Raw genomic sequence first — 21,070 nt, 5'->3', positions numbered from 1 at the left:
ATTCAATTCTGAGACACATGGCAATAAGGCATGAGGCCTAACAATCCACTTCTATTCCCTATATTTGTGGTCCAAATCTTCACACATTGTAAGCATCTTCATTACGCCAGGTTGCAAAGGCTCATGGTCCAGACTACAGGCAAAGAGCATTGTGACATCACACTTCCTGGGGAACGTTGATGGAAAAGGTGAGTCAGCTGCACAGTAGGCTAGGTGATGGCTTGTGGGAGTGGGATGGTGTTGTGGTGGGTTCCAGGGCAGAGAGAGCATATGAAAAGGTGTCTTAATTTTCACCTGTATTTGAATAATAAACGCTTTAGTGTTGTACTGGCCTGCTTACTAAGGAATCCTCAGGCTCAGCCCCTTACAGCTCTGGAAACGATGATGTTGAACCAGACTCTGTAAGAAACTAATGCTTATTCAAAATGTTTCTTTGCTGCTGGGTCTGCTTGGTCTGGCACTTGTGTCCTTTTCTCTCCTAGGGTCCTTGGTGTAAGTTACGAAAACCTGACAGAACGTAATTTCAGGGGGGCAGGTAAGTTCACTTGCAGCTTCAGTGTGCGTTGTAAATGTGGTTACATATTGTGATAGAATGACGTTTTAAAACACAGACACACACACACGCGAGGGCGCGCATTCTCTAGCACTCTCTGAAGGAGAAGGGGGAAAGTGCTTTTATATGGGGCCAGTGGCGCAATGGATAACGCTTCTGACTATGGATCAGAAGATTGTAGGTTCGACTCCTATCTGGCTCGGAAGGGTTGCCGGTCCCTTTTTTCATGTAATTGCACTTGAGTTCTTAATTATCTCAGTCTTCTTGTAGGATTAACATTCCGGTGCGGGATGTATCCAACAATCGTTCTGTGGTAAGGAGGCTGTGATAGCAACTGTGGCTAGTAGAAAGTTTAATGATTGTCCTGGATTCTATGAGCCTGACCTTTGAATGTTTCCCAAGCCTAAGCTTTTTGAACAAGGGAGGAAAACTTCACAACATTTGTTTTCTGGAGTGAAAATAGTTTTACTTCAAGGGTCAAGATGCGGGTCGCAGGGGTCTAAAAAATTGGTTGTGCAGGATTTTTAGGAACAACTGTTCAAGACACCCACCTTTTAGAACTCTCTTGAAAATTATAGAAAGAAGCCCCATGTGAAAAGGCTCCTGGTGAAAGAGATAACATGCCTTCTTTTGGATCTGAAGACTGCAGGTTTGAACCCTATGTAGACCTTGCACTTTTTCATCTATTGTGATTTTTTAATCAGTAGGCTGCAGTTTAATGCTCATCAGTAATACTACTCTTGGGCACAGGCAGATGTCATTCGATTGATGGCAGCCTCAATAACAAAGCAGGGGACGGCGGGCACACAATTATATGCACAATGAGGCAATGTCTTTGATTTGGTGGAAGAGAATTAGAATGCCTAGGTAGGGGGCGAAAAGTTACACTGCCTATGATGGCAAACATTCTTAAAAAGAGCCTGCTTGCAGATGAAAGGAACATTTACCTCCAAAGATTCAATATAGTAAACAGCTCTCAAGGAAATACTACTGATTGGTGGAAGAGAAAGATTGTGGAGCAACTACTCCCCGAACCATAGGCATTTCTGAGAGAAATGGGGGGAATGATTTCAAATGTTGCCCAGACGTGGGTCTTGAAAAGTCCATCATAACCCCCCAGTAAAACTGAATTTTGAAACAGCCAAGCGTTCACCCTCAAGGGGTGCGCGGGTCTGGGATTTCAACAGGGGTCCTTGATCCTTCAAACAAGGTATAAAGGTTGTTAACACAGATGTGTGCCAGAGTGTGTAGTGTGTTTGAGTTAGCACTTGATAGATGGCCCTTTTAATTTTGTGAGAATCATAATGCACTGAGCCAGTTCCTTGTTATCCATGGGCCAACACCTGACACACCCAGATGGAACCCAAGGCGGGGAGAGAGGTGGATTAGAGCAGCTTCAAGAGCATTGTGCTCTTTCTGCCTTCTGCCCCTCTCATCCCCGATCGGCCACGATCGGCCAAAACCTCTCTAAAAGGGTGCAGGGTGAACATTTCTTGGACCTCAGAAACTGAGGGAGGCCGGCCCAATGGGTCCTCAATGGACCGATAGAACCCAGTGCCTCACCTGGCCTGGTATTTCCAGCTTCACCAAGCAATCTGGTGGCAAGGCTTACTTTAGCAGTCCTGCTGAAAAGGGGGTCCCCATATGGCCCAGAGGCCCTCATTTGCATAGGCCCTGCCCTTCTCTCTGCTCTGCCCAGCTTCCCACAAAGCAATGCGTCACTGGCAACAGTATAGAGTTGGGGGACGGGGTAAAGGATAATGACAGTGAGGCTGGAAAATAGAAAGAAAGGTCACTGAAGTGCTGAAGTCTTCCTTGCTAAATGCAGCTGGGCACTGGCATTGGCCTGCAGGAGCGGTTAACACCTTAAGAATGTTGAGGGGCGGCCAATTCAAAAATACAAATGGGAAGGAAGGCACTGGAAGTTGCTTTATTATTACTAGAAGACTTGCAAACAAAGGACCTTTCTCTCTCGAAAGCTGTTAAAAATATGGAACGCTTCACGAATTTGCGTGTCATCCTTGCGCAGGGGCCATGCTAATCTTCTCTGTATCGTTCCAATTTTAGTATATGTGCCGGCGAAGCAAGCACACTTCATGGGTGAGCCTTCAATGTATATACACTCCCTGAATCTGCAGTCTTCAGACGTAGGGTGGCCTGAAAGCGCTGATTGGATGGTCCAGTAAGCATTCAATTCTGAGACACATGGCAATAAGGCATGAGGCCTAACAATCCACTTCTATTCCCTATATTTGTGGTCCAAATCTTCACACATTGTAAGCATCTTCATTACGCCAGGTTGCAAAGGCTCATGGTCCAGACTACAGGCAAAGAGCATTGTGACATCACACTTCCTGGGGAACGTTGATGGAAAAGGTGAGTCAGCTGCACAGTAGGCTAGGTGATGGCTTGTGGGAGTGGGATGGTGTTGTGGTGGGTTCCAGGGCAGAGAGAGCATATGAAAAGGTGTCTTAATTTTCACCTGTATTTGAATAATAAACGCTTTAGTGTTGTACTGGCCTGCTTACTAAGGAATCCTCAGGCTCAGCCCCTTACAGCTCTGGAAACGATGATGTTGAACCAGACTCTGTAAGAAACTAATGCTTATTCAAAATGTTTCTTTGCTGCTGGGTCTGCTTGGTCTGGCACTTGTGTCCTTTTCTCTCCTAGGGTCCTTGGTGTAAGTTACGAAAACCTGACAGAACGTAATTTCAGGGGGGCAGGTAAGTTCACTTGCAGCTTCAGTGTGCGTTGTAAATGTGGTTACATATTGTGATAGAATGACGTTTTAAAACACAGACACACACACACGCGAGGGCGCGCATTCTCTAGCACTCTCTGAAGGAGAAGGGGGAAAGTGCTTTTATATGGGGCCAGTGGCGCAATGGATAACGCTTCTGACTATGGATCAGAAGATTGTAGGTTCGACTCCTATCTGGCTCGGAAGGGTTGCCGGTCCCTTTTTTCATGTAATTGCACTTGAGTTCTTAATTATCTCAGTCTTCTTGTAGGATTAACATTCCGGTGCGGGATGTATCCAACAATCGTTCTGTGGTAAGGAGGCTGTGATAGCAACTGTGGCTAGTAGAAAGTTTAATGATTGTCCTGGATTCTATGAGCCTGACCTTTGAATGTTTCCCAAGCCTAAGCTTTTTGAACAAGGGAGGAAAACTTCACAACATTTGTTTTCTGGAGTGAAAATAGTTTTACTTCAAGGGTCAAGATGCGGGTCGCAGGGGTCTAAAAAATTGGTTGTGCAGGATTTTTAGGAACAACTGTTCAAGACACCCACCTTTTAGAACTCTCTTGAAAATTATAGAAAGAAGCCCCATGTGAAAAGGCTCCTGGTGAAAGAGATAACATGCCTTCTTTTGGATCTGAAGACTGCAGGTTTGAACCCTATGTAGACCTTGCACTTTTTCATCTATTGTGATTTTTTTATCAGTAGGCTGCAGTTTAATGCTCATCAGTAATACTACTCTTGGGCACAGGCAGATGTCATTCGATTGATGGCAGCCTCAATAACAAAGCAGGGGACGGCGGGCACACAATTATATGCACAATGAGGCAATGTCTTTGATTTGGTGGAAGAGAATTAGAATGCCTAGGTAGGGGGCGAAAAGTTACACTGCCTATGATGGCAAACATTCTTAAAAAGAGCCTGCTTGCAGATGAAAGGAACATTTACCTCCAAAGATTCAATATAGTAAACAGCTCTCAAGGAAATACTACTGATTGGTGGAAGAGAAAGATTGTGGAGCAACTACTCCCCGAACCATAGGCATTTCTGAGAGAAATGGGGGGAATGATTTCAAATGTTGCCCAGACGTGGGTCTTGAAAAGTCCATCATAACCCCCCAGTAAAACTGAATTTTGAAACAGCCAAGCGTTCACCCTCAAGGGGTGCGCGGGTCTGGGATTTCAACAGGGGTCCTTGATCCTTCAAACAAGGTATAAAGGTTGTTAACACAGATGTGTGCCAGAGTGTGTAGTGTGTTTGAGTTAGCACTTGATAGATGGCCCTTTTAATTTTGTGAGAATCATAATGCACTGAGCCAGTTCCTTGTTATCCATGGGCCAACACCTGACACACCCAGATGGAACCCAAGGCGGGGAGAGAGGTGGATTAGAGCAGCTTCAAGAGCATTGTGCTCTTTCTGCCTTCTGCCCCTCTCATCCCCGATCGGCCACGATCGGCCAAAACCTCTCTAAAAGGGTGCAGGGTGAACATTTCTTGGACCTCAGAAACTGAGGGAGGCCGGCCCAATGGGTCCTCAATGGACCGATAGAACCCAGTGCCTCACCTGGCCTGGTATTTCCAGCTTCACCAAGCAATCTGGTGGCAAGGCTTACTTTAGCAGTCCTGCTGAAAAGGGGGTCCCCATATGGCCCAGAGGCCCTCATTTGCATAGGCCCTGCCCTTCTCTCTGCTCTGCCCAGCTTCCCACAAAGCAATGCGTCACTGGCAACAGTATAGAGTTGGGGGACGGGGTAAAGGATAATGACAGGGAGGCTGGAAAATAGAAAGAAAGGTCACTGAAGTGCTGAAGTCTTCCTTGCTAAATGCAGCTGGGCACTGGCATTGGCCTGCAGGAGCGGTTAACACCTTAAGAATGTTGAGGGGCGGCCAATTCAAAAATACAAATGGGAAGGAAGGCACTGGAAGTTGCTTTATTATTACTAGAAGACTTGCAAACAAAGGACCTTTCTCTCTCGAAAGCTGTTAAAAATATGGAACGCTTCACGAATTTGCGTGTCATCCTTGCGCAGGGGCCATGCTAATCTTCTCTGTATCGTTCCAATTTTAGTATATGTGCCGGCGAAGCAAGCACACTTCATGGGTGAGCCTTCAATGTATATACACTCCCTGAATCTGCAGTCTTCAGACGTAGGGTGGCCTGAAAGCGCTGATTGGATGGTCCAGTAAGCATTCAATTCTGAGACACATGGCAATAAGGCATGAGGCCTAACAATCCACTTCTATTCCCTATATTTGTGGTCCAAATCTTCACACATTGTAAGCATCTTCATTACGCCAGGTTGCAAAGGCTCATGGTCCAGACTACAGGCAAAGAGCATTGTGACATCACACTTCCTGGGGAACGTTGATGGAAAAGGTGAGTCAGCTGCACAGTAGGCTAGGTGATGGCTTGTGGGAGTGGGATGGTGTTGTGGTGGGTTCCAGGGCAGAGAGAGCATATGAAAAGGTGTCTTAATTTTCACCTGTATTTGAATAATAAACGCTTTAGTGTTGTACTGGCCTGCTTACTAAGGAATCCTCAGGCTCAGCCCCTTACAGCTCTGGAAACGATGATGTTGAACCAGACTCTGTAAGAAACTAATGCTTATTCAAAATGTTTCTTTGCTGCTGGGTCTGCTTGGTCTGGCACTTGTGTCCTTTTCTCTCCTAGGGTCCTTGGTGTAAGTTACGAAAACCTGACAGAACGTAATTTCAGGGGGGCAGGTAAGTTCACTTGCAGCTTCAGTGTGCGTTGTAAATGTGGTTACATATTGTGATAGAATGACGTTTTAAAACACAGACACACACACACGCGAGGGCGCGCATTCTCTAGCACTCTCTGAAGGAGAAGGGGGAAAGTGCTTTTATATGGGGCCAGTGGCGCAATGGATAACGCTTCTGACTATGGATCAGAAGATTGTAGGTTCGACTCCTATCTGGCTCGGAAGGGTTGCCGGTCCCTTTTTTCATGTAATTGCACTTGAGTTCTTAATTATCTCAGTCTTCTTGTAGGATTAACATTCCGGTGCGGGATGTATCCAACAATCGTTCTGTGGTAAGGAGGCTGTGATAGCAACTGTGGCTAGTAGAAAGTTTAATGATTGTCCTGGATTCTATGAGCCTGACCTTTGAATGTTTCCCAAGCCTAAGCTTTTTGAACAAGGGAGGAAAACTTCACAACATTTGTTTTCTGGAGTGAAAATAGTTTTACTTCAAGGGTCAAGATGCGGGTCGCAGGGGTCTAAAAAATTGGTTGTGCAGGATTTTTAGGAACAACTGTTCAAGACACCCACCTTTTAGAACTCTCTTGAAAATTATAGAAAGAAGCCCCATGTGAAAAGGCTCCTGGTGAAAGAGATAACATGCCTTCTTTTGGATCTGAAGACTGCAGGTTTGAACCCTATGTAGACCTTGCACTTTTTCATCTATTGTGATTTTTTTATCAGTAGGCTGCAGTTTAATGCTCATCAGTAATACTACTCTTGGGCACAGGCAGATGTCATTCGATTGATGGCAGCCTCAATAACAAAGCAGGGGACGGCGGGCACACAATTATATGCACAATGAGGCAATGTCTTTGATTTGGTGGAAGAGAATTAGAATGCCTAGGTAGGGGGCGAAAAGTTACACTGCCTATGATGGCAAACATTCTTAAAAAGAGCCTGCTTGCAGATGAAAGGAACATTTACCTCCAAAGATTCAATATAGTAAACAGCTCTCAAGGAAATACTACTGATTGGTGGAAGAGAAAGATTGTGGAGCAACTACTCCCCGAACCATAGGCATTTCTGAGAGAAATGGGGGGAATGATTTCAAATGTTGCCCAGACGTGGGTCTTGAAAAGTCCATCATAACCCCCCAGTAAAACTGAATTTTGAAACAGCCAAGCGTTCACCCTCAAGGGGTGCGCGGGTCTGGGATTTCAACAGGGGTCCTTGATCCTTCAAACAAGGTATAAAGGTTGTTAACACAGATGTGTGCCAGAGTGTGTAGTGTGTTTGAGTTAGCACTTGATAGATGGCCCTTTTAATTTTGTGAGAATCATAATGCACTGAGCCAGTTCCTTGTTATCCATGGGCAAACACCTGACACACCCAGATGGAACCCAAGGCGGGGAGAGAGGTGGATTAGAGCAGCTTCAAGAGCATTGTGCTCTTTCTGCCTTCTGCCCCTCCCATCCCCGATCGGCCACGATCGGCCAAAACCTCTCTAAAAGGGTGCAGGGTGAACATTTCTTGGACCTCAGAAACTGAGGGAGGCCGGCCCAATGGGTCCTCAATGGACCGATAGAACCCAGTGCCTCACCTGGCCTGGTATTTCCAGCTTCACCAAGCAATCTGGTGGCAAGGCTTACTTTAGCAGTCCTGCTGAAAAGGGGGTCCCCATATGGCCCAGAGGCCCTCATTTGCATAGGCCCTGCCCTTCTCTCTGCTCTGCCCAGCTTCCCACAAAGCAATGCGTCACTGGCAACAGTATAGAGTTGGGGGACGGGGTAAAGGATAATGACAGGGAGGCTGGAAAATAGAAAGAAAGGTCACTGAAGTGCTGAAGTCTTCCTTGCTAAATGCAGCTGGGCACTGGCATTGGCCTGCAGGAGCGGTTAACACCTTAAGAATGTTGAGGGGCGGCCAATTCAAAAATACAAATGGGAAGGAAGGCACTGGAAGTTGCTTTATTATTACTAGAAGACTTGCAAACAAAGGACCTTTCTCTCTCGAAAGCTGTTAAAAATATGGAACGCTTCACGAATTTGCGTGTCATCCTTGCGCAGGGGCCATGCTAATCTTCTCTGTATCGTTCCAATTTTAGTATATGTGCCGCCGAAGCAAGCACACTTCATGGGTGAGCCTTCAATGTATATACACTCCCTGAATCTGCAGTCTTCAGACGTAGGGTGGCCTGAAAGCGCTGATTGGATGGTCCAGTAAGCATTCAATTCTGAGACACATGGCAATAAGCATGAGGCCTAACAATCCACTTCTATTCCCTATATTTGTGGTCCAAATCTTCACACATTGTAAGCATCTTCATTACGCCAGGTTGCAAAGGCTCATGGTCCAGACTACAGGCAAAGAGCATTGTGACATCACACTTCCTGGGGAACGTTGATGGAAAAGGTGAGTCAGCTGCACAGTAGGCTAGGTGATGGCTTGTGGGAGTGGGATGGTGTTGTGGTGGGTTCCAGGGCAGAGAGAGCATATGAAAAGGTGTCTTAATTTTCACCTGTATTTGAATAATAAACGCTTTAGTGTTGTACTGGCCTGCTTACTAAGGAATCCTCAGGCTCAGCCCCTTACAGCTCTGGAAACGATGATGTTGAACCAGACTCTGTAAGAAACTAATGCTTATTCAAAATGTTTCTTTGCTGCTGGGTCTGCTTGGTCTGGCACTTGTGTCCTTTTCTCTCCTAGGGTCCTTGGTGTAAGTTACGAAAACCTGACAGAACGTAATTTCAGGGGGGCAGGTAAGTTCACTTGCAGCTTCAGTGTGCGTTGTAAATGTGGTTACATATTGTGATAGAATGACGTTTTAAAACACAGACACACACACACGCGAGGGCGCGCATTCTCTAGCACTCTCTGAAGGAGAAGGGGGAAAGTGCTTTTATATGGGGCCAGTGGCGCAATGGATAACGCTTCTGACTATGGATCAGAAGATTGTAGGTTCGACTCCTATCTGGCTCGGAAGGGTTGCCGGTCCCTTTTTTCATGTAATTGCACTTGAGTTCTTAATTATCTCAGTCTTCTTGTAGGATTAACATTCCGGTGCGGGATGTATCCAACAATCGTTCTGTGGTAAGGAGGCTGTGATAGCAACTGTGGCTAGTAGAAAGTTTAATGATTGTCCTGGATTCTATGAGCCTGACCTTTGAATGTTTCCCAAGCCTAAGCTTTTTGAACAAGGGAGGAAAACTTCACAACATTTGTTTTCTGGAGTGAAAATAGTTTTACTTCAAGGGTCAAGATGCGGGTCGCAGGGGTCTAAAAAATTGGTTGTGCAGGATTTTTAGGAACAACTGTTCAAGACACCCACCTTTTAGAACTCTCTTGAAAATTATAGAAAGAAGCCCCATGTGAAAAGGCTCCTGGTGAAAGAGATAACATGCCTTCTTTTGGATCTGAAGACTGCAGGTTTGAACCCTATGTAGACCTTGCACTTTTTCATCTATTGTGATTTTTTTATCAGTAGGCTGCAGTTTAATGCTCATCAGTAATACTACTCTTGGGCACAGGCAGATGTCATTCGATTGATGGCAGCCTCAATAACAAAGCAGGGGACGGCGGGCACACAATTATATGCACAATGAGGCAATGTCTTTGATTTGGTGGAAGAGAATTAGAATGCCTAGGTAGGGGGCGAAAAGTTACACTGCCTATGATGGCAAACATTCTTAAAAAGAGCCTGCTTGCAGATGAAAGGAACATTTACCTCCAAAGATTCAATATAGTAAACAGCTCTCAAGGAAATACTACTGATTGGTGGAAGAGAAAGATTGTGGAGCAACTACTCCCCGAACCATAGGCATTTCTGAGAGAAATGGGGGGAATGATTTCAAATGTTGCCCAGACGTGGGTCTTGAAAAGTCCATCATAACCCCCCAGTAAAACTGAATTTTGAAACAGCCAAGCGTTCACCCTCAAGGGGTGCGCGGGTCTGGGATTTCAACAGGGGTCCTTGATCCTTCAAACAAGGTATAAAGGTTGTTAACACAGATGTGTGCCAGAGTGTGTAGTGTGTTTGAGTTAGCACTTGATAGATGGCCCTTTTAATTTTGTGAGAATCATAATGCACTGAGCCAGTTCCTTGTTATCCATGGGCAAACACCTGACACACCCAGATGGAACCCAAGGCGGGGAGAGAGGTGGATTAGAGCAGCTTCAAGAGCATTGTGCTCTTTCTGCCTTCTGCCCCTCCCATCCCCGATCGGCCACGATCGGCCAAAACCTCTCTAAAAGGGTGCAGGGTGAACATTTCTTGGACCTCAGAAACTGAGGGAGGCCGGCCCAATGGGTCCTCAATGGACCGATAGAACCCAGTGCCTCACCTGGCCTGGTATTTCCAGCTTCACCAAGCAATCTGGTGGCAAGGCTTACTTTAGCAGTCCTGCTGAAAAGGGGGTCCCCATATGGCCCAGAGGCCCTCATTTGCATAGGCCCTGCCCTTCTCTCTGCTCTGCCCAGCTTCCCACAAAGCAATGCGTCACTGGCAACAGTATAGAGTTGGGGGACGGGGTAAAGGATAATGACAGGGAGGCTGGAAAATAGAAAGAAAGGTCACTGAAGTGCTGAAGTCTTCCTTGCTAAATGCAGCTGGGCACTGGCATTGGCCTGCAGGAGCGGTTAACACCTTAAGAATGTTGAGGGGCGGCCAATTCAAAAATACAAATGGGAAGGAAGGCACTGGAAGTTGCTTTATTATTACTAGAAGACTTGCAAACAAAGGACCTTTCTCTCTCGAAAGCTGTTAAAAATATGGAACGCTTCACGAATTTGCGTGTCATCCTTGCGCAGGGGCCATGCTAATCTTCTCTGTATCGTTCCAATTTTAGTATATGTGCCGCCGAAGCAAGCACACTTCATGGGTGAGCCTTCAATGTATATACACTCCCTGAATCTGCAGTCTTCAGACGTAGGGTGGCCTGAAAGCGCTGATTGGATGGTCCAGTAAGCATTCAATTCTGAGACACATGGCAATAAGGCATGAGGCCTAACAATCCACTTCTATTCCCTATATTTGTGGTCCAAATCTTCACACATTGTAAGCATCTTCATTACGCCAGGTTGCAAAGGCTCATGGTCCAGACTACAGGCAAAGAGCATTGTGACATCACACTTCCTGGGGAACGTTGATGGAAAAGGTGAGTCAGCTGCACAGTAGGCTAGGTGATGGCTTGTGGGAGTGGGATGGTGTTGTGGTGGGTTCCAGGGCAGAGAGAGCATATGAAAAGGTGTCTTAATTTTCACCTGTATTTGAATAATAAACGCTTTAGTGTTGTACTGGCCTGCTTACTAAGGAATCCTCAGGCTCAGCCCCTTACAGCTCTGGAAACGATGATGTTGAACCAGACTCTGTAAGAAACTAATGCTTATTCAAAATGTTTCTTTGCTGCTGGGTCTGCTTGGTCTGGCACTTGTGTCCTTTTCTCTCCTAGGGTCCTTGGTGTAAGTTACGAAAACCTGACAGAACGTAATTTCAGGGGGGCAGGTAAGTTCACTTGCAGCTTCAGTGTGCGTTGTAAATGTGGTTACATATTGTGATAGAATGACGTTTTAAAACACAGACACACACACACGCGAGGGCGCGCATTCTCTAGCACTCCCTGAAGGAGAAGGGGGAAAGTGCTCTTATATGGGGCCAGTGGCGCAATGGATAACGCTTCTGACTATGGATCAGAAGATTGTAGGTTCGACTCCTATCTGGCTCGGAAGGGTTGCCGGTCCCTTTTTTCATGTAATTGCACTTGAGTTCTTAATTATCTCAGTCTTCTTGTAGGATTAACATTCCGGTGCGGGATGTATCCAACAATCGTTCCGTGGTAAGGAGGCTGTGATAGCAACTGTGGCTAGTAGAAAGTTTAATGATTGTCCTGGATTCTATGAGCCTGACCTTTGAATGTTTCCCAAGCCTAAGCTTTTTGAACAAGGGAGGAAAACTTCACAACATTTGTTTTCTGGAGTGAAAATAGTTTTACTTCAAGGGTCAAGATGCGGGTCGCAGGGGTCTAAAAAATTGGTTGTGCAGGATTTTTAGGAACAACTGTTCAAGACACCCACCTTTTAGAACTCTCTTGAAAATTATAGAAAGAAGCCCCATGTGAAAAGGCTCCTGGTGAAAGAGATAACATGCCTTCTTTTGGATCTGAAGACTGCAGGTTTGAACCCTATGTAGACCTTGCACTTTTTCATCTATTGTGATTTTTTAATCAGTAGGCTGCAGTTTAATGCTCATCAGTAATACTACTCTTGGGCACAGGCAGATGTCATTCGATTGATGGCAGCCTCAATAACAAAGCAGGGGACGGCGGGCACACAATTATATGCACAATGAGGCAATGTCTTTGATTTGGTGGAAGAGAATTAGAATGCCTAGGTAGGGGGCGAAAAGTTACACTGCCTATGATGGCAAACATTCTTAAAAAGAGCCTGCTTGCAGATGAAAGGAACATTTACCTCCAAAGATTCAATATAGTAAACAGCTCTCAAGGAAATACTACTGATTGGTGGAAGAGAAAGATTGTGGAGCAACTACTCCCCGAACCATAGGCATTTCTGAGAGAAATGGGGGGAATGATTTCAAATGTTGCCCAGACGTGGGTCTTGAAAAGTCCATCATAACCCCCCAGTAAAACTGAATTTTGAAACAGCCAAGCGTTCACCCTCAAGGGGTGCGCGGGTCTGGGATTTCAACAGGGGTCCTTGATCCTTCAAACAAGGTATAAAGGTTGTTAACACAGATGTGTGCCAGAGTGTGTAGTGTGTTTGAGTTAGCACTTGATAGATGGCCCTTTTAATTTTGTGAGAATCATAATGCACTGAGCCAGTTCCTTGTTATCCATGGGCCAACACCTGACACACCCAGATGGAACCCAAGGCGGGGAGAGAGGTGGATTAGAGCAGCTTCAAGAGCATTGTGCTCTTTCTGCCTTCTGCCCCTCTCATCCCCGATCGGCCACGATCGGCCAAAACCTCTCTAAAAGGGTGCAGGGTGAACATTTCTTGGACCTCAGAAACTGAGGGAGGCCGGCCCAATGGGTCCTCAATGGACCGATAGAACCCAGTGCCTCACCTGGCCTGGTATTTCCAGCTTCACCAAGCAATCTGGTGGCAAGGCTTACTTTAGCAGTCCTGCTGAAAAGGGGGTCCCCATATGGCCCAGAGGCCCTCATTTGCATAGGCCCTGCCCTTCTCTCTGCTCTGCCCAGCTTCCCACAAAGCAATGCGTCACTGGCAACAGTATAGAGTTGGGGGACGGGGTAAAGGATAATGACAGGGAGGCTGGAAAATAGAAAGAAAGGTCACTGAAGTGCTGAAGTCTTCCTTGCTAAATGCAGCTGGGCACTGGCATTGGCCTGCAGGAGCGGTTAACACCTTAAGAATGTTGAGGGGCGGCCAATTCAAAAATACAAATGGGAAGGAAGGCACTGGAAGTTGCTTTATTATTACTAGAAGACTTGCAAACAAAGGACCTTTCTCTCTCGAAAGCTGTTAAAAATATGGAACGCTTCACGAATTTGCGTGTCATCCTTGCGCAGGGGCCATGCTAATCTTCTCTGTATCGTTCCAATTTTAGTATATGTGCCGGCGAAGCAAGCACACTTCATGGGTGAGCCTTCAATGTATATACACTCCCTGAATCTGCAGTCTTCAGACGTAGGGTGGCCTGAAAGCGCTGATTGGATGGTCCAGTAAGCATTCAATTCTGAGACACATGGCAATAAGGCATGAGGCCTAACAATCCACTTCTATTCCCTATATTTGTGGTCCAAATCTTCACACATTGTAAGCATCTTCATTACGCCAGGTTGCAAAGGCTCATGGTCCAGACTACAGGCAAAGAGCATTGTGACATCACACTTCCTGGGGAACGTTGATGGAAAAGGTGAGTCAGCTGCACAGTAGGCTAGGTGATGGCTTGTGGGAGTGGGATGGTGTTGTGGTGGGTTCCAGGGCAGAGAGAGCATATGAAAAGGTGTCTTAATTTTCACCTGTATTTGAATAATAAACGCTTTAGTGTTGTACTGGCCTGCTTACTAAGGAATCCTCAGGCTCAGCCCCTTACAGCTCTGGAAACGATGATGTTGAACCAGACTCTGTAAGAAACTAATGCTTATTCAAAATGTTTCTTTGCTGCTGGGTCTGCTTGGTCTGGCACTTGTGTCCTTTTCTCTCCTAGGGTCCTTGGTGTAAGTTACGAAAACCTGACAGAACGTAATTTCAGGGGGGCAGGTAAGTTCACTTGCAGCTTCAGTGTGCGTTGTAAATGTGGTTACATATTGTGATAGAATGACGTTTTAAAACACAGACACACACACACGCGAGGGCGCGCATTCTCTAGCACTCTCTGAAGGAGAAGGGGGAAAGTGCTTTTATATGGGGCCAGTGGCGCAATGGATAACGCTTCTGACTATGGATCAGAAGATTGTAGGTTCGACTCCTATCTGGCTCGGAAGGGTTGCCGGTCCCTTTTTTCATGTAATTGCACTTGAGTTCTTAATTATCTCAGTCTTCTTGTAGGATTAACATTCCGGTGCGGGATGTATCCAACAATCGTTCTGTGGTAAGGAGGCTGTGATAGCAACTGTGGCTAGTAGAAAGTTTAATGATTGTCCTGGATTCTATGAGCCTGACCTTTGAATGTTTCCCAAGCCTAAGCTTTTTGAACAAGGGAGGAAAACTTCACAACATTTGTTTTCTGGAGTGAAAATAGTTTTACTTCAAGGGTCAAGATGCGGGTCGCAGGGGTCTAAAAAATTGGTTGTGCAGGATTTTTAGGAACAACTGTTCAAGACACCCACCTTTTAGAACTCTCTTGAAAATTATAGAAAGAAGCCCCATGTGAAAAGGCTCCTGGTGAAAGAGATAACATGCCTTCTTTTGGATCTGAAGACTGCAGGTTTGAACCCTATGTAGACCTTGCACTTTTTCATCTATTGTGATTTTTTTATCAGTAGGCTGCAGTTTAATGCTCATCAGTAATACTACTCTTGGGCACAGGCAGATGTCATTCGATTGATGGCAGCCTCAATAACAAAGCAGGGGACGGCGGGCACACAATTATATGCACAATGAGGCAATGTCTTTGATTTGGTGGAAGAGAATTAGAATGCCTAGGTAGGGGGCGAAAAGTTACACTGCCTATGATGGCAAACATTCTTAAAAAGAGCCTGCTTGCAGATGAAAGGAACATTTACCTCCAAAGATTCAATATGGTAAACAGCTCTCAAGGAAATACTACTGATTGGTGGAAGAGAAAGATTGTGGAGCAACTACTCCCCGAACCATAGGCATTTCTGAGAGAAATGGGGGGAATGATTTCAAATGTTGCCCAGACGTGGGTCTTGAAAAGTCCATCATAACCCCCCAGTAAAACTGAATTTTGAAACAGCCAAGCGTTCACCCTCAAGGGGTGCGCGGGTCTGGGATTTCAACAGGGGTCCTTGATCCTTCAAACAAGGTATAAAGGTTGTTAACACAGATGTGTGCCAGAGTGTGTAGTGTGTTTGAGTTAGCACTTGATAGATGGCCCTTTTAATTTTGTGAGAATCATAATGCACTGAGCCAGTTCCTTGTTATCCATGGGCAAACACCTGACACACCCAGATGGAACCCAAGGCGGGGAGAGAGGTGGATTAGAGCAGCTTCAAGAGCATTGTGCTCTTTCTGCCTTCTGCCCCTCCCATCCCCGATCGGCCACGATCGGCCAAAACCTCTCTAAAAGGGTGCAGGGTGAACATTTCTTGGACCTCAGAAACTGAGGGAGGCCGGCCCAATGGGTCCTCAATGGACCGATAGAACCCAGTGCCTCACCTGGCCTGGTATTTCCAGCTTCACCAAGCAATCTGGTGGCAAGGCTTACTTTAGCAGTCCTGCTGAAAAGGGGGTCCCCATATGGCCCAGAGGCCCTCATTTGCATAGGCCCTGCCCTTCTCTCTGCTCTGCCCAGCTTCCCACAAAGCAATGCGTCACTGGCAACAGTATAGAGTTGGGGGACGGGGTAAAGGATAATGACAGGGAGGCTGGAAAATAGAAAGAAAGGTCACTGAAGTGCTGAAGTCTTCCTTGCTAAATGCAGCTGGGCACTGGCATTGGCCTGCAGGAGCGGTTAACACCTTAAGAATGTTGAGGGGCGGCCAATTCAAAAATACAAATGGGAAGGAAGGCACTGGAAGTTGCTTTATTATTACTAGAAGACTTGCAAACAAAGGACCTTTCTCTCTCGAAAGCTGTTAAAAATATGGAACGCTTCACGAATTTGCGTGTCATCCTTGCGCAGGGGCCATGCTAATCTTCTCTGTATCGTTCCAATTTTAGTATATGTGCCGGCGAAGCAAGCACACTTCATGGGTGAGCCTTCAATGTATATACACTCCCTGAATCTGCAGTCTTCAGACGTAGGGTGGCCTGAAAGCGCTGATTGGATGGTCCAGTAAGCATTCAATTCTGAGACACATGGCAATAAGGCATGAGGCCTAACAATCCACTTCTATTCCCTATATTTGTGGTCCAAATCTTCACACATTGTAAGCATCTTCATTACGCCAGGTTGCAAAGGCTCATGGTCCAGACTACAGGCAAAGAGCATTGTGACATCACACTTCCTGGGGAACGTTGATGGAAAAGGTGAGTCAGCTGCACAGTAGGCTAGGTGATGGCTTGTGGGAGTGGGATGGTGTTGTGGTGGGTTCCAGGGCAGAGAGAGCATATGAAAAGGTGTCTTAATTTTCACCTGTATTTGAATAATAAACGCTTTAGTGTTGTACTGGCCTGCTTACTAAGGAATCCTCAGGCTCAGCCCCTTACAGCTCTGGAAACGATGATGTTGAACCAGACTCTGTAAGAAACTAATGCTTATTCAAAATGTTTCTTTGCTGCTGGGTCTGCTTGGTCTGGCACTTGTGTCCTTTTCTCTCCTAGGGTCCTTGGTGTAAGTTACGAAAACCTGACAGAACGTAATTTCAGGGGGGCAGGTAAGTTCACTTGCAGCTTCAGTGTGCGTTGTAAATGTGGTTACATATTGTGATAGAATGACGTTTTAAAACACAGACACACACACACGCGAGGGCGCGCATTCTCTAGCACTCTCTGAAGGAGAAGGGGGAAAGTGCTTTTATATGGGGCCAGTGGCGCAATGGATAACGCTTCTGACTATGGATCAGAAGATTGTAGGTTCGACTCCTATCTGGCTCGGAAGGGTTGCCGGTCCCTTTTTTCATGTAATTGCACTTGAGTTCTTAATTATCTCAGTCTTCTTGTAGGATTAACATTCCGGTGCGGGATGTATCCAACAATCGTTCTGTGGTAAGGAGGCTGTGATAGCAACTGTGGCTAGTAGAAAGTTTAATGATTGTCCTGGATTCTATGAGCCTGACCTTTGAATGTTTCCCAAGCCTAAGCTTTTTGAACAAGGGAGGAAAACTTCACAACATTTGTTTTCTGGAGTGAAAATAGTTTTACTTCAAGGGTCAAGATGCGGGTCGCAGGGGTCTAAAAAATTGGTTGTGCAGGATTTTTAGGAACAACTGTTCAAGACACCCACCTTTTAGAACTCTCTTGAAAATTATAGAAAGAAGCCCCATGTGAAAAGGCTCCTGGTGAAAGAGATAACATGCCTTCTTTTGGATCTGAAGACTGCAGGTTTGAACCCTATGTAGACCTTGCACTTTTTCATCTATTGTGATTTTTTTATCAGTAGGCTGCAGTTTAATGCTCATCAGTAATACTACTCTTGGGCACAGGCAGATGTCATTCGATTGATGGCAGCCTCAATAACAAAGCAGGGGACGGCGGGCACACAATTATATGCACAATGAGGCAATGTCTTTGATTTGGTGGAAGAGAATTAGAATGCCTAGGTAGGGGGCGAAAAGTTACACTGCCTATGATGGCAAACATTCTTAAAAAGAGCCTGCTTGCAGATGAAAGGAACATTTACCTCCAAAGATTCAATATAGTAAACAGCTCTCAAGGAAATACTACTGATTGGTGGAAGAGAAAGATTGTGGAGCAACTACTCCCCGAACCATAGGCATTTCTGAGAGAAATGGGGGGAATGATTTCAAATGTTGCCCAGACGTGGGTCTTGAAAAGTCCATCATAACCCCCCAGTAAAACTGAATTTTGAAACAGCCAAGCGTTCACCCTCAAGGGGTGCGCGGGTCTGGGATTTCAACAGGGGTCCTTGATCCTTCAAACAAGGTATAAAGGTTGTTAACACAGATGTGTGCCAGAGTGTGTAGTGTGTTTGAGTTAGCACTTGATAGATGGCCCTTTTAATTTTGTGAGAATCATAATGCACTGAGCCAGTTCCTTGTTATCCATGGGCAAACACCTGACACACCCAGATGGAACCCAAGGCGGGGAGAGAGGTGGATTAGAGCAGCTTCAAGAGCATTGTGCTCTTTCTGCCTTCTGCCCCTCCCATCCCCGATCGGCCACGATCGGCCAAAACCTCTCTAAAAGGGTGCAGGGTGAACATTTCTTGGACCTCAGAAACTGAGGGAGGCCGGCCCAATGGGTCCTCAATGGACCGATAGAACCCAGTGCCTCACCTGGCCTGGTATTTCCAGCTTCACCAAGCAATCTGGTGGCAAGGCTTACTTTAGCAGTCCTGCTGAAAAGGGGGTCCCCATATGGCCCAGAGGCCCTCATTTGCATAGGCCCTGCCCTTCTCTCTGCTCTGCCCAGCTTCCCACAAAGCAATGCGTCACTGGCAACAGTATAGAGTTGGGGGACGGGGTAAAGGATAATGACAGGGAGGCTGGAAAATAGAAAGAAAGGTCACTGAAGTGCTGAAGTCTTCCTTGCTAAATGCAGCTGGGCACTGGCATTGGCCTGCAGGAGCGGTTAACACCTTAAGAATGTTGAGGGGCGGCCAATTCAAAAATACAAATGGGAAGGAAGGCACTGGAAGTTGCTTTATTATTACTAGAAGACTTGCAAACAAAGGACCTTTCTCTCTCGAAAGCTGTTAAAAATATGGAACGCTTCACGAATTTGCGTGTCATCCTTGCGCAGGGGCCATGCTAATCTTCTCTGTATCGTTCCAATTTTAGTATATGTGCCGCCGAAGCAAGCACACTTCATGGGTGAGCCTTCAATGTATATACACTCCCTGAATCTGCAGTCTTCAGACGTAGGGTGGCCTGAAAGCGCTGATTGGATGGTCCAGTAAGCATTCAATTCTGAGACACATGGCAATAAGGCATGAGGCCTAACAATCCACTTCTATTCCCTATATTTGTGGTCCAAATCTTCACACATTGTAAGCATCTTCATTACGCCAGGTTGCAAAGGCTCATGGTCCAGACTACAGGCAAAGAGCATTGTGACATCACACTTCCTGGGGAACGTTGATGGAAAAGGTGAGTCAGCTGCACAGTAGGCTAGGTGATGGCTTGTGGGAGTGGGATGGTGTTGTGGTGGGTTCCAGGGCAGAGAGAGCATATGAAAAGGTGTCTTAATTTTCACCTGTATTTGAATAATAAACGCTTTAGTGTTGTACTGGCCTGCTTACTAAGGAATCCTCAGGCTCAGCCCCTTACAGCTCTGGAAACGATGATGTTGAACCAGACTCTGTAAGAAACTAATGCTTATTCAAAATGTTTCTTTGCTGCTGGGTCTGCTTGGTCTGGCACTTGTGTCCTTTTCTCTCCTAGGGTCCTTGGTGTAAGTTACGAAAACCTGACAGAACGTAATTTCAGGGGGGCAGGTAAGTTCACTTGCAGCTTCAGTGTGCGTTGTAAATGTGGTTACATATTGTGATAGAATGACGTTTTAAAACACAGACACACACACACGCGAGGGCGCGCATTCTCTAGCACTCCCTGAAGGAGAAGGGGGAAAGTGCTCTTATATGGGGCCAGTGGCGCAATGGATAACGCTTCTGACTATGGATCAGAAGATTGTAGGTTCGACTCCTATCTGGCTCGGAAGGGTTGCCGGTCCCTTTTTTCATGTAATTGCACTTGAGTTCTTAATTATCTCAGTCTTCTTGTAGGATTAACATTCTGGTGCGGGATGTATCCAACAATCGTTCCGTGGTAAGGAGGCTGTGATAGCAACTGTGGCTAGTAGAAAGTTTAATGATTGTCCTGGATTCTATGAGCCTGACCTTTGAATGTTTCCCAAGCCTAAGCTTTTTGAACAAGGGAGGAAAACTTCACAACATTTGTTTTCTGGAGTGAAAATAGTTTTACTTCAAGGGTCAAGATGCGGGTCGCAGGGGTCTAAAAAATTGGTTGTGCAGGATTTTTAGGAACAACTGTTCAAGACACCCACCTTTTAGAACTCTCTTGAAAATTATAGAAAGAAGCCCCATGTGAAAAGGCTCCTGGTGAAAGAGATAACATGCCTTCTTTTGGATCTGAAGACTGCAGGTTTGAACCCTATGTAGACCTTGCACTTTTTCATCTATTGTGATTTTTTAATCAGTAGGCTGCAGTTTAATGCTCATCAGTAATACTACTCTTGGGCACAGGCAGATGTCATTCGATTGATGGCAGCCTCAATAACAAAGCAGGGGACGGCGGGCACACAATTATATGCACAATGAGGCAATGTCTTTGATTTGGTGGAAGAGAATTAGAATGCCTAGGTAGGGGGCGAAAAGTTACACTGCCTATGATGGCAAACATTCTTAAAAAGAGCCTGCTTGCAGATGAAAGGAACATTTACCTCCAAAGATTCAATATAGTAAACAGCTCTCAAGGAAATACTACTGATTGGTGGAAGAGAAAGATTGTGGAGCAACTACTCCCCGAACCATAGGCATTTCTGAGAGAAATGGGGGGAATGATTTCAAATGTTGCCCAGACGTGGGTCTTGAAAAGTCCATCATAACCCCCCAGTAAAACTGAATTTTGAAACAGCCAAGCGTTCACCCTCAAGGGGTGCGCGGGTCTGGGATTTCAACAGGGGTCCTTGATCCTTCAAACAAGGTATAAAGGTTGTTAACACAGATGTGTGCCAGAGTGTGTAGTGTGTTTGAGTTAGCACTTGATAGATGGCCCTTTTAATTTTGTGAGAATCATAATGCACTGAGCCAGTTCCTTGTTATCC

The 21,070-nt window shown here is 45.8% G+C and overlaps 15 non-coding genes across 15 annotated transcripts; 8 read left to right on the top strand and 7 right to left on the bottom strand.

Moving 5' to 3' along the window:
• The first annotated feature begins 682 nt into the window (after positions 1-682).
• On the top strand, positions 683-755 carry TRNAH-AUG (transfer RNA histidin (anticodon AUG)). Its single transcript has one exon. It is a non-coding gene; the product is annotated as a tRNA-His (tRNA).
• Positions 756-2,537: 1,782 nt separating this feature from the next.
• Positions 2,538-2,644, bottom strand: LOC138297867 (U6 spliceosomal RNA). Its single transcript, XR_011204404.1, has one exon. It is a non-coding gene; the product is annotated as a U6 spliceosomal RNA (small nuclear RNA).
• A 779-nt stretch (positions 2,645-3,423) lies between these two features.
• Positions 3,424-3,496, top strand: TRNAH-AUG (transfer RNA histidin (anticodon AUG)). The gene has a single exon. It is a non-coding gene; the product is annotated as a tRNA-His (tRNA).
• Positions 3,497-5,278: 1,782 nt separating this feature from the next.
• LOC138297866 (U6 spliceosomal RNA) lies at positions 5,279-5,385 on the bottom strand. The gene has a single exon (XR_011204403.1). It is a non-coding gene; the product is annotated as a U6 spliceosomal RNA (small nuclear RNA).
• A 779-nt stretch (positions 5,386-6,164) lies between these two features.
• Positions 6,165-6,237, top strand: TRNAH-AUG (transfer RNA histidin (anticodon AUG)). Its single transcript has one exon. It is a non-coding gene; the product is annotated as a tRNA-His (tRNA).
• A 1,782-nt stretch (positions 6,238-8,019) lies between these two features.
• LOC138297778 (U6 spliceosomal RNA) lies at positions 8,020-8,126 on the bottom strand. The gene has a single exon (XR_011204318.1). It is a non-coding gene; the product is annotated as a U6 spliceosomal RNA (small nuclear RNA).
• A 778-nt stretch (positions 8,127-8,904) lies between these two features.
• On the top strand, positions 8,905-8,977 carry TRNAH-AUG (transfer RNA histidin (anticodon AUG)). The gene has a single exon. It is a non-coding gene; the product is annotated as a tRNA-His (tRNA).
• A 1,782-nt stretch (positions 8,978-10,759) lies between these two features.
• On the bottom strand, positions 10,760-10,866 carry LOC138297777 (U6 spliceosomal RNA). Its single transcript, XR_011204317.1, has one exon. It is a non-coding gene; the product is annotated as a U6 spliceosomal RNA (small nuclear RNA).
• Positions 10,867-11,645: 779 nt separating this feature from the next.
• On the top strand, positions 11,646-11,718 carry TRNAH-AUG (transfer RNA histidin (anticodon AUG)). The gene has a single exon. It is a non-coding gene; the product is annotated as a tRNA-His (tRNA).
• A 1,782-nt stretch (positions 11,719-13,500) lies between these two features.
• LOC138297865 (U6 spliceosomal RNA) lies at positions 13,501-13,607 on the bottom strand. Its single transcript, XR_011204402.1, has one exon. It is a non-coding gene; the product is annotated as a U6 spliceosomal RNA (small nuclear RNA).
• A 779-nt stretch (positions 13,608-14,386) lies between these two features.
• Positions 14,387-14,459, top strand: TRNAH-AUG (transfer RNA histidin (anticodon AUG)). The gene has a single exon. It is a non-coding gene; the product is annotated as a tRNA-His (tRNA).
• A 1,782-nt stretch (positions 14,460-16,241) lies between these two features.
• On the bottom strand, positions 16,242-16,348 carry LOC138297864 (U6 spliceosomal RNA). The gene has a single exon (XR_011204401.1). It is a non-coding gene; the product is annotated as a U6 spliceosomal RNA (small nuclear RNA).
• Positions 16,349-17,127: 779 nt separating this feature from the next.
• TRNAH-AUG (transfer RNA histidin (anticodon AUG)) lies at positions 17,128-17,200 on the top strand. The gene has a single exon. It is a non-coding gene; the product is annotated as a tRNA-His (tRNA).
• Positions 17,201-18,982: 1,782 nt separating this feature from the next.
• Positions 18,983-19,089, bottom strand: LOC138297776 (U6 spliceosomal RNA). The gene has a single exon (XR_011204316.1). It is a non-coding gene; the product is annotated as a U6 spliceosomal RNA (small nuclear RNA).
• A 779-nt stretch (positions 19,090-19,868) lies between these two features.
• On the top strand, positions 19,869-19,941 carry TRNAH-AUG (transfer RNA histidin (anticodon AUG)). Its single transcript has one exon. It is a non-coding gene; the product is annotated as a tRNA-His (tRNA).
• Positions 19,942-21,070: the final 1,129 nt, after the last annotated feature.

The sequence above is a fragment of the Pleurodeles waltl genome, chromosome 5 (genome assembly GCF_031143425.1).
Source record: "Pleurodeles waltl isolate 20211129_DDA chromosome 5, aPleWal1.hap1.20221129, whole genome shotgun sequence".
Taxonomy (NCBI): Eukaryota; Metazoa; Chordata; class Amphibia; order Caudata; family Salamandridae; genus Pleurodeles; species Pleurodeles waltl.
Note: the sequence above shows the minus strand (reverse complement) of the source record. Positions and strands in the feature narration are given on the sequence as shown.